The following is a 12,902-nucleotide window of genomic DNA, read 5'->3' as shown; positions in this document are numbered from 1 at the left end:
GAATTCATAGTGGTCATATCTTGATCTAAAAGTTGTCTTAGCCATATCCTCTTCTCTGATTTTTAGCTAGTGATACCCAGAATTCAAGTCCAACTTCGAAAAATATGCAACTCCTTGTAATTGATCAAACAAATCATCAATTCAAGGTAGCGGGTAGTTGTTCTTGATGGTCACTACATTCAACTGTCGGTAGTCAATGCGCATCCTCAGTGACCCATCCTTCTTCTTGATGAATAAGATTGGAGCACCCGACAAGGATACTGATGGTTGAATGAAACCATTATCCAATAACTCCTAAAGTTGCTCCTTGAGTTCTATGAGTTTTGTGGGTCTCATTCTATAAGGTATCTTAGAAATGGGTTTGGTTCATGGAACAAGATCAATCTGGAACTCAATCTCTCTGTTTGAAGGAAGACCTGAAAGTTCATTCAAGAAAACATCGGCATATTCCTACATAATTTCTACGTCAGTCACTGAAAGGTCATCCTTATTTCCAGTTTTTATGTAGGCCAAGTATCCAACACATCCATCATGATAATACTAATTGGACTTTATGTACGATATGACTGCTAGCGTGGCAAGTTTATTCACTCCCTTGAAAGGCGAAAGTTAGAATCTAAGGGTTTTGAAAACTCACACACCTTCTACAATCAATATTGGCATGGCATGTCAACAACCAGTCTATACCTAGGACCATATTGATCTCATTGAATTCCCGTTATAGGAGATTCACTGGTAATTTATGATAATCTATACACACAACACAATCTTTATACCTAATTATTACTATCGTGGACCCTCCTATTGGTGTTTCAACCAGATATGAAGTGTCTAATAGTGAAGATGCAACAGGTATCAACTTCGCAAATGATGGAGTAATGAAACTATGTGTGGCACTAGAGTCAAACAAAATATGTGTAGGAATTCCTGAAATAAGAAGTGCACCTTCTACCACACTTGGACTGGCTAGGGCTTCCTAAAGAGTAGTAACATAAACTCGGTCAGGAACTACTAGTTTCTTCTTCTGAGCTACACCCTCCTTCTGATTTGGCTGCAGACATTGGCTAGCAAATGATCCATCTGTTGGCAGTTATAGCACTTGACATTCTTTACATCACACTGCCCCTCGTGCCTCTCTAGACCACAAGTCTTGTACTTGTCCTGGAGATGGGTCTTGTCTCATGTCTTCTGCCTCTTTGTCTGATGCTTGCCTGCAGTCTTCCCTTGCTGCCCATTGCCCTACTTGTTGCTCTGTCCTCCAAAGGACTTCTTCAATCATGAGTGGAAACATCCCTTTTGTTGGTACTTCTTTTGGCATGTCTCAGTTGCCTCTAGGTTGCTTGACTTGGCTTTCCCTTCAGTTTTGGGCTTCTCCTTGGTTTTCTGCTCCCAAAACTCGTGCCTAGCAGCTTGATCAATGAGTTGACTGTATTTCTTTATTTGCATCGGTCCCACCATTCTTAAGATCTCTGGTTTTAGTTTTCACTCTTAGCATCTGCATTTTTCTTTTTCCACAGGTACCAAAGACTTCGCAAAATGGGAGAGAGAATTAAATTGGGTTGTGTACTGAGTCATAGTCATGTCTCCCTATCTGAGACAATTCTTTGAGAATAATTGTCGATAAAACCGCCTCATGAAGGTAGACCAAGACAAGTAGGTGTTCGATTTAGGGCATCTTTGACGGACCTCCACCAATGCTCTATGTTGCCCAACAAGTTGGACATGGCCACCCAGACATGTTGATCTTTTGGACACTGAATCACATCCATGTCCTTCTCCACTTGCATAACTTAGTTTTCAGCCTTAACACCATCAGGAGTGCCATCATATAGAGGATGATACATATTCTTGAATCTCTCAGCCAATGAGGTGACTCCTGTTATTATGGTATGGGTTTGGCCCTGTTGTGCTCTCATAGTCTGTAGAAGCTCATACAGGATAAAGTTTGTGGTGTATTCTGGAAGTACACATGTGTTTCTTACTATAGGATTTCTCTCACAAGAGACTGGTGAAGTCTACCTTCCCTCACTCCAGAAGTTGTGAGGAATACTATTACTAAAGGAGCGTGAAATAGAAGGTGTTCTCCTAGCCGAAGCACCACCTCCGTTTGCGCTCTCCTATGCCTCATTGTTAGGCAATGCCACCTTATGTCTGGTGGCATAAGTATCCCTCGATAGATACGAAGTTCCTCTCTAAGTGATCATTACATACTGCATTTGTCATTTGTTTATATTTTTTAATAAAAAATCAACTAAATTTATAAGATTCACATTCACATGCAATCATACATGTGCATAACACAATCCAAATTTTTATTAATTATTAAAGTTTTGTGCACACTCAAGCAAATGCTAAATTCAAAGTATGAAATATCCTAAAGCTAATTACATCAACTGAATGAAATCAAATATCAAATAAAATTCCCTCTACTAAGGGGGTAACTCAGGAAATCCAGTTGGACTATAGACTGGTGGTTGATGTGTACGTAGGAGAGTCAGGGGATCCTACTAGGCTAGTTGGTGTGTAGGTAGGAGACTTTGGAGTGTATGTGGGAGAGTATAGAGTGAGTTCTCTAACTATTTGCTCGCTCGTCAAGTCTTTTTGATACGCCAGCACTTGAGGTGGTAACAGACTGTCTTCTTTAGCATGCACCTCAGCCCAAGTAGTAGCTAGTGGTATTCGGTAAGGAATTGGTACCATATGCCCACAAGGTAAATGTAGGTAGAGGAGGCATAGCTACTCGTGTTGTTGGCATTCTCTTCTCTTCTGCATGAACCTCCATTAGCACTGAATTTACTTCCCTAGCTACAGGGGCCACTGCCTTCATGTAAACCGTCAGGTTGACTCTACTAGGTCATATCATGGCAACTCTATAGAGAGCAAGGGACATGTGTCATCCCCAAACGCTGATCATGGGCCTCTTGCCCCTCATGGAACTGGCATGTCTCCTCCGTGTGTCTCTTCCTCGAGCGAACAACCCATCTCTAGTTGCTCCTCCTGGTGTTGCCTGCACTCCCTAGTGGTGGAACTGGCGAGTTCTCCGAGCATACGGTTGTGAGCGCTTTCTCCTAGCAGGGGGTGCAATGGTGGACCTCTCATCCGATCTTCCGCTATCACCTAAACCCAGTGTCCCATGTCACAAATAGCTAGAGTTATTATGGACACTAACGTGGCTTTGTGTCCTAGTTGTGCGAACACATTGTTCTCGTTCGGGTTCTCTATTCCTATTCAATACAAAATTTCTAATTAATAAGTTTCTATCTAGCAGAGACTTTATTTTTTATTTATTGAACATTTGGATGATAAAAAAAAATCATGCCAAACCTGACTTTCATATCATTTTGTAACACCCCTATCCGAGACCTTAGTCTAGGTTCGTGGTTATTACTTCTCAGAGGGAAATACCAAAGTAGCGCACAAAAACATAGCACCATTTTTTTTTTTAAATAAACACCATTAATTAAATTCAAACAAATTAATCTCATATAAGCCATAAAGGCTACATCATCCAAATGAGGCATCACCTCTTAAGTTCAATAAATAAAAGAAAAAGGGAAAACTGATACACTAAAAGACGCAGCAACCTGCTTCGGTAAGAAGGCTGGCGGTGTCCTAACACAAAGTCTTGTCTCACAAGTCACATGGAACCTACAATTGTAATAATTAAAGAGTGGGTGAGTCTACAACTTAGTAAGAATTAAATTACAAGCAAAATAAACTCAAATTATAACTATAGTGGGCTCTAAGCCCCTAGTTTTACTTTAGTTTTTTTATCGCACATCATATATAGGTTTGTGTCTTTTAATTCCTCCCAATTTCTCTTGATTCTCACAAGTTAGCATACTCTCGATGCTAACTACTATATACTTTGGCTATACCGGTAATAGCCAACTGTGGAAGTTGCAGCCCATTTAGAATACCTCAATTCTATGGTATTAGCCAGACTATGAACCACTCTATCTCTGTCTACTGTAGTGTAGGAACCCCAATAGTGAATCAACAAGTTAGAAGTCTAGAGCTATACCTACCCCCAACATTTTCATGGTTCATGCTACATCTTAATATAACTCTAGAATCCAAAATCTCTCGTTGAAACCTTAAAATTCCCTAGGACATCTGCATCTCATGCTTTCACATGAACCCTCACTCAAGATCATTTTTATTGTCTCCCGACAAGTGTTCTCAAGGGATATTCTCATTCAAGTATTCTCAAGGGACAAATCTTTGGGTTTTGAGATTCACCAGTTTTCTAAGCATGCAGAGATGTAGTTTCTCTATATCTATAAATCTGGAGGATCCCAAGAGTGGCGGTTCTCATGCTGACAACCATCTAGCAGTCATTTATACCATCTTCCCTGGTGATTTATGGGTTTTTTAGCATGCTATAGTATTTCAAGTTACAATGACACCTCTGTAATTATTATCTGACTTAAATCTTATCTCAATAACTTTGTTCTCATGCATGTATTTCTAAGTTCTTCACAAATTCAATTATGCATTTTATTTAACATACAATATTTTAGTATATACAACTCATGCAGAAATATCATATATACATGAAATCATTTATGGCATTCAGGTCTAATTCACATGCATTCATTCTCTAATCACAATGCAGTTATAAACTCATTAGAATACAACTGTAATCTCAAGTAAACATGATTTTATATAGACTAATTCACAAGTACATAAACATAAAATGTTTTAGTAACTAAAATGCTTATAATTTTCCTTACCTTAAATGTGAACGCTACACTGTAGTCGCAGTCGAGTATCACATAGCACTAATAGTAGAATTTGATCATCACACAAGCATATTTATATCAATAAACACTCATTCCTTATACTTTGTCAAAATTATCAAAATACCCCTTTGGAGGTGGTTAGTTAGACCTCAATTTTTGTACCCTTAGTTTGGTCACAACAATAGGACAAGTATATTCCACTTTACAATATGAACCCAATGCATCAAACCTCACTCAATTTTGAGTTTGGGATAAAAAGTTATGCTTGTTTTACTAACTTGATATTGGATCGCACATAAATGGTAATTTGGTTATTTCAACTTTCTATGATTTGTCCTAACTGAGCTTTGGTCAGACTGAGTTCGGTCTGAGTTCAGAAAACTAGGTTTACTAAATCTAGTCTAAACTCCAATAGGTTCGGGTTTAGACTCAGCTAGACTCTCTAAATTTTGTCTCGGATCTACTTACTAAATGGTGTGGATCTATATCCAGTTTGGTGTAACTTGACTGGACCCAAACCAGATTGGTTCAGTTCTGCCCCATTCAAGGATCAGATCTAATCCAATCCATAATAGACTGGACTAGATCCAGTCGTGAACTAGGATTGATCCATCTAGTTATGGACTGAATCCAGATCTAGTTTTGATCTGGATCCAGAACTATCAAACTGGATCCAGAACTGACCCATCTAATTATGGACTGGATCTAGGTCTAGTCACATTTTTTATCCAAATAGGATTTGAATAGTCTTAGACTAGATCCAGATCCAGTTCTAATATGGATCTAGGGTTGAGGATCTGAGAATTTACATCATTTTGTTCCTTGATCATGAGTGAACAAACAATTTTGAAGTAGTAGAACCTACCAACTACAGGGAGCAGTTACAGCAGTCTTCACACCATAGGCAGTCACATATTATTGTTCTCTCTCTAGTTTTTGTTATTCCAGATGATAGAAGTCGATATCAACCAGTTCCAAAGTAGACCACCATGTCAGTTGTTAAGGTGCGACAAGCAGTGCAGTAGGAACAAGAACATCAGAAGAAAGTATATGTTGTGTACTTGGATAAGTCCACAGGAGAAATTTTTAAACCAATTAAATAAAGTGGTGTCTAACAAAATAAGTCACAGACACTACCCTTTTATCACCATCCCCTTGGCTCAAGCCCTAACCAAAGGGGTCAATCACCTCACCTGATCTAGATGGATTTATCAGCCATAGCACTTACAAAAGGGATCTCCCCTCCTTCCTCATTAAATGGGATTCTATACACAGCAAGCACCTAAGACAAAAACCTCGATTGCATCTTCTAGGGTAGATTCTACAAAGAAAGGACAATATAACATCAAAGGTCACCTATAAAAAATCACAATGCCTATCACCATATTTAAGCTAATTAGGGTGTCAGCAAAACATCAAAAAATATTAGAGGATATCCTAAAAAAGTCAAAGTTCCTCTGACTACAGAACCAAAGAGTCTTGTAGCATTAGTGTCCCAAGTCATGACCTAGGTGCCCATCACTTTCTCAAAGTGATAACTCACTTAAGTGTGTGTTCCCTCACACCAAGGCTCTCCACATCACCATCTAGATCAAAGGTTTCTCTATTCCCAATTGCCTATGGATGATGGTAGAGGTCTGAATACTTGTCCTTACATAATCACCTGAAAGGCTCAATATTTTTTTGTCAGAATTTGGAGACCATTGCATTCAAATCAGTACCTATGACGGGAATGTCAATGTAACTTTGGGAATGATAATACTGGAAGTAGAGATCGACCCAATATCACATCAGACCCTATTCCATATTGTAGACATACCTGCCTCCTATAACCTACTCTTGGGTGGCCATGAATCAATGACTTGAAAGCAATCCCATCTATCTACCATCAATGTGTGATGATTCCATGGAAAGATCAAATTATCCTTATATTTGTCGATGATCTGACCATTAGATTGGCCCAACTCATGATACCTAGGTCAGACAAGTTAATAGACATCCCCTCTATCTGGGAAAATGAGGCAAAACTTTATCCTCAACTGTAAAATTTGTCACTGAAAAGATGTTCAAAGTAACCACTATTGATTGCTTAAAGTCACCTAAGCTCCTCAAGTTGTTTGAAAGAATTGATAACTTAGAATTCAAGAAATATGAGAAATATCCTAAGTTTGCCAAATTTATTAAAGGATGGCCAATGTTGTTGAGAATGGGGTACATGCCCTTCAAAGGATTAAGAAAGATAATCAGGGCATCCAAACTCCTATCAAGGCCTACAAAGCTAATTCATGGGAGAGCTTAGGATACAATAAGAAGGGAAAGAAGAAGGTGACAACCAAGAAAAGGTTGGAACCTCTTCTTAAGTTCATTTAGGGAGAAACCATAAATCCCAAAATCACCCTAGATGCCATCATTAAAGATAAAGTAGAAGAGTTGTACATGTCCTTGGAAGAATTGGGTCTCGAGGACCTGACATTTTTATTCCAGCATACTAATCTATGGGACAATGTGGTTACCACCCTTAGCCAAAAAAGCTAGAATAAGCTAGAACGAGATTACACATAGATGAATTTGGATTCCCTTAGTGAGAAATCAAATCCAGATGAGCTAGGTCTAATCCCAATCGATAAAGAAATGGCTCTTTTCGTGGAGAGAGATGGATATGAAAGTTTGGGCCAGGACTCAGAATTTGATGCAGAAGTTGAATATGCCTTTCACCAATAAGTTATGCTCATTCAAAAAGATTTCAAAAGAGATGCATTCCATCAATTTTGGGAATACTACTATCAAAGATGGTTACAGTTGTTCACTCTGACAGAATTCCAAGGTACAACAAAAGCACCACACATAGGTGGACAATACCCTAAGGTGGAAATTCAAATCTATATCCGCTAGAGAGGATATCCCAAGTGGTTGGATGACCAATATAAGAAACACTTAATAGAGTTTGATAAATGGTATTGGGAAGACCAACTGAAAGAGCAATATAGGGCAGAACCTGTGTATTATTGCTGAGAATTCTGCTTATGTGAGGCCATGTCTAAATTGGAATCCAAAATTGAAAATCCTACCACAGATTCCCAATCCCAATACCAACAGATCAGTCATTTTCCCAGAGCCAAGAGAAGAGATATGTCTTAGACTTAATGGCACCAGGTGTGAACTCTACACATCGCAGGCCAGAGATAGCCAATCATCCAAATGCAGAATCATATTTTGAAGATTAGACTGATCAATCAGATTATTCTGCACCACTGACTAAGTCAGAAATATACTTCGGCAATGCCCTTGGGTATCATGATTGGATCAAAAAAATCAATTCCGAGTGTGAGGTAAAAGCCATGTTCTACAACTCAACCAACAAAGTTTGAGAGAATTTCCAACGTTATTCCACAGAAGTGACCTAGAAAGAATACCTCCAGCAATGTACAGATCAATTGACCCAAGAGGCAAAACATCAAGTGACTCTACAAGAAGGAGTTGTAGCTCGACCCAAATCAAAAGGTATGCAGACACATCAGGTTACATTCACTAGATCGGCTGTCTAGGGCACTAGACCTTGATGGAGGTAGACTATAGGCAATGCAGGAGAGAAATATGAGGCTAGTTCGATAGGCACACATGGTCTTAGAACGAGAGTCATACCGGGTAGCAAACCATTGCAATTCCTCTCCCTCCAAACACCTAGAAAATCAATTGATCGGCTTTCTATCATTTTTATGGTACTTGGTCGCACTTTCTATGAATAGAGCCATGTGAGTTCTTGGGTCTCCCTTTCCACTAAACTTGAGAAATGTCTTTTTTATCATCCTCCCATCCTTTAAGTTAGAAGTCCTCTAGGGAGTATTCCTTTCTATCCATATTCATATATCTTATTCTGGTATTGAGGTTTTGAACTATGTCTTCTAGGAACTTTATTTTTTATTTGATTATGATAATGTGGTTTGGATTGGACAAGTCAGCATGGGGTCTACAAACTTTTATCTCTCAATCAAACACTTGGGATTCTCCCCACAAGTTATAGCCTTCTTTATACTCCTGCTCCTCAACTCTCTTTGTCTTTCTTTCTGCCTCTGTTGCTTCAACATGTTCATAGTCTTTCTTTCTCTGAAGGTCTCTTATTCTACCCTTTGCATCTTCTAGACATCGCCTCATTTTTAACAATTAATTTGTTTTCTTAAATGGAGTTTGGACATCATGGGTATAAGGGGCTCGTCTCCTTATAGATCCTTCTATGCTTCAATTGTTTGTCTCATATTCTATGATGGATCCTTACGCGCACAATGAGAGTGTTATCATGAACTAGATTTTGATACCACCAGTGATTTTCCTTCTCTTTGATTGTTCTTGGGTTCTTGGGGATGTCAATAAGGGTCCTCTCTTTAGTCTCTTCATCGAAGATGAGGTTGGGCATCATGTGGGGTGGCATCCCATTGGTGGGATTTTCTAAAGGCTACTTTTCAGGAATGGATTAGGATTATGATTTTTGAAATTGATATCAAATTAATCATGACACCCCAAATAATGGTTCTGACAAAGGCACAAACAAGTAACATCAGGATTTCAAAAATAATGTGTACCTGGGTACCCTAAGTCTCCTTGAAAACTGCTCCATGAATATAGATCAAGGTTCCCTCCTAAGTCCACCACCTATATACCATGTAAGGTACTAATATGTGGATTATGTCGCTTCATAGTGCCACTGTGATCATCGCAAAATTTTTCCTCTGGTATTTCTCTCTCTTCCTTCTCTTTTCCTTTCCAGCCTCTATTTTTCCCTTTTGAAGGGGAAAATAAAAGACGGAAAAGAAGAGAAAAGAAAAGAGAGAGAGAGAGAAACTCTTTTGCAAAGGTCTCACTTAACCTTAATTTTGAAAAGATTTTTAAAAGATTACTCGCCTCCGTTTTCAAAATATTTGCGAGAAAAATAGGGAGACAGGGCTCACTCGTCGGTACGAGGTTCAACCATTCCCGGCGCCTTTACCAGAGGTAATCGAACCAAGGATCGAATTTATGCCTTTTTGCTTTGCCTTGATATTGTCTAAGAATTTATTCTAAGTCTAGAAAATGCACAAAGAATCATCCTTGTGTAAATGCAAAAGATGTATGCTCTTTTGAAAAGAATTTGAAATTTTTATCCAAATGATTTTGAAATTATGAAGAATATGATGAAAAAATAGTTTTTGAAATTTGAAGATGGACTTGGAGAAGTTAGATTCTTTAACTTAAGATTTTAAAATAGATCTTGAGTTTTGAAATAATCAAAGATTGAGATGAACCTAAATTTTGAAGGAGGGAGTTTAGAAAATAAGATTTAAAAGTTGAATATGGACTTTAAAATGGATTTAGAATTGAGGGTCAAGATGGAATTTGAAGATAAAGTGGAACTCTAGATTTAAAATTTGAAATCAGAATGAAAGGTGACAGAAATCTAGATGGGATTTAGAAATTAGAATTGGGTGTGGAATTTGGAATCCATGATGAAATTGGATTCGAAATCCGGAATCTGAGATGGAATTGGATCTAGAATCCAAGATGGGATTTGAAAAGTAGAATTGGATCTAAAAATCTAGAGTCCTAGATGGAGTTGGATCCGAAGTCTGGAATCCAAGATGGAGTTGAATCTCGAATCTAGAATCCTAAAGGGGATTGGATTCGAAGTCTGGAATCCAAGATGGAGTTGAATCCTAAATCGGGAATCCTAAATGGAGTTGGATCCGAATTATGAATTTTGAACATGTGTTTTGGATTTCAAAATCTAAATTGGATTTGGAATGGGATCTTTAAAATATCCAAGTTGAAAAAGTGGAAAATCAGATTTTAAGAAATCCGAAATTGAATTTGAGAATCCATATTGAATCTGAAGTGGATTGGAGAAGTTTCCATGGAACTTGAAGATAGGATTGGATTTCGAAAATCCAGATGAAACCTGGAATTGGATCTGAGAGATCTAAATTGACTTTTGAAATTTGAAATGAAGGGCAGAGAATGAAACTTGAATCAGGACATGAATCTGAAAATTATAAAGTTTAAATTGAACTTTGAATTTGGTTTTGAATTGGAAATTGAATTTTGAATATAGAAATGAATTTTGAGTTTTCAAAGTCAAATGGGACTTTGAAATTGAATCTTTGAATATAAAATGAATCTGAAATTTCAAAGTTAAATTGGGCTATTGGGATTGAAGTTTTGAATTTTCGGAGTAAGATAGACTTTGAGAATAGAAAGGAGTTTTTGAATTTACAAATGAGAATTGAAGATTGTTCTGAGAGGTGAAGAAGATATTTGAAGAATATATCTCAAAATCTCTTGATCTTGGAAAAGAATTTTGAAAATATGATATAATTCTATCCTAAATGATGAATGAAAGAATTTGAAATTTGGTTTTTAAAAATCATATCTCATTATTTAAATCAATTAAAATAAGATTGAAAATATAATACATTTTTTACTATGGTCATAAGGTGTATTATATAATAATCGTACATAAATTCAAGTGAAGAATAAAACACATTTTTGGTGCCTTTATAGAGTTTAAAATGAAATTAACTCTCAATATATCCTGACTATGGTCATTGATATATATCTTGAATTAATTTTAAATTAAACTCTGATAAAGGAAGAAAATACTTAAAAATATGATGATTTTGAAAGAGGATCGAGTGTGGATCTAATATTATTCCATAAAAGATGAAAATCCTAAGTCTTGTTCACACCTTGACTATGGCCATTGACGCAAATCGTCAACTTAGGATTTAATCACCTCTTATTAGAATGGTGCACGTGTCATTCGTGTTCCACCATGGTGGGTTTTTGAAATAGAAGAGAAGAATGATATGAAAATAGATAATTCAAAATAAATGCATACTCATACATTCTATTCTAGTACTGAAAATATGAATTTTTCATTGATATCTGATTATTACAACTTCGAGTTGGAATTGAAAATGTTAAAATCTCTAATGTATGAGGGGAGATCAACATTCTCCATATATTTCCTGCAAAATAAGTTAGCACAAAAACAAGAATACAAGAGATAATATCATGTCATAAACTTACATGCATATGGTTAAGCATAATGAAGGGTATGTGCATATATACATGCACATGATCACATTCTAATTACCCACTAGGCTGGAGATGGGTGTGAGAAGCGGTAATTTCTGTAGAACTGAATATCTAAGTAAGGTTATGCTATATGAGAGATATTTACGGATGAAGTAGATGTGATTTAAAGCATTGTAGAAGATGAGGCTGGGTATTATATCAGGCAGATATATGGATGGGTGTATAGCTGGAGTTTTGCAGAAAAGAAGGGGAAGTAGCTGGTGGCTGAATAGTAGGTAGTAGGCAGCGGAGTAAAGACATGATAGCAGATGATATGGCATATGCAGGGAAACAGTGCAGGGAAGTGAATGGTGGATGCTGAAGAAGGTATTATGTATTAATGATGCATAAAATCACATCATGAGCAATGAAGGAAGTGGGAGCATGTGCTGATGCAGGAGAGTAAGTGGAATGCTATAAGTGTAGGGGGGAACTAGTGTGGTGAAAGGACAGTGGAGAACATATACCTATAGCTTCTCTCCCTGGACTCATAAAATTTTCTGCTTGGTTGCTAAGCAGAATATTCATTAATTGTCATACTTCAATCAAACAATCCCTCAAACTCTCCTCTATGTTTTATCTCACCCAAGATAGAGCTCTCAAACCTCTCATCTCATACGATGCTTCCATATGCAAGATTTCTTGGACTGTGGACAATATTCTATCACGACGAGTGATGACTTTATGTACATGCCCATTCTGCAGGACTTCTTCGGAAGTCCAAACCAAGTTCTCTATTAGACCCATAAACCCATCTAATTTTGAGTAAATTAGCTTCAACAATGTATCATAAGCAGCATCCTGTCATATCTTGAAGAACGATTCTAGCCATTAGAGAGCCATAAACTTCTTCTGCTATATGTACCAAGAGGCCACATGGTTGGGTAGCCTACTTAAATAAAAGATCACATGCTTGTTCTAAAACAATTAAACTTGCTGAAATTCGCATTGCCTGGGATACAATTAAGGTGCGAGGAACGACAAATGAAGGAGTAGAAAGATGAAGAACAACAGGTGCAGCTGATGACAGCAGATGTTGTGTATGAGTTGTAG

The sequence above is a fragment of the Nuphar pumila genome, chromosome 12, assembly GCF_984573655.1.
Source record: "Nuphar pumila chromosome 12, dmNupPumi1.hap1.1, whole genome shotgun sequence".
NCBI classification, from domain to species: Eukaryota; Viridiplantae; Streptophyta; class Magnoliopsida; order Nymphaeales; family Nymphaeaceae; genus Nuphar; species Nuphar pumila.
This window is presented reverse-complemented; position numbering follows the sequence as displayed.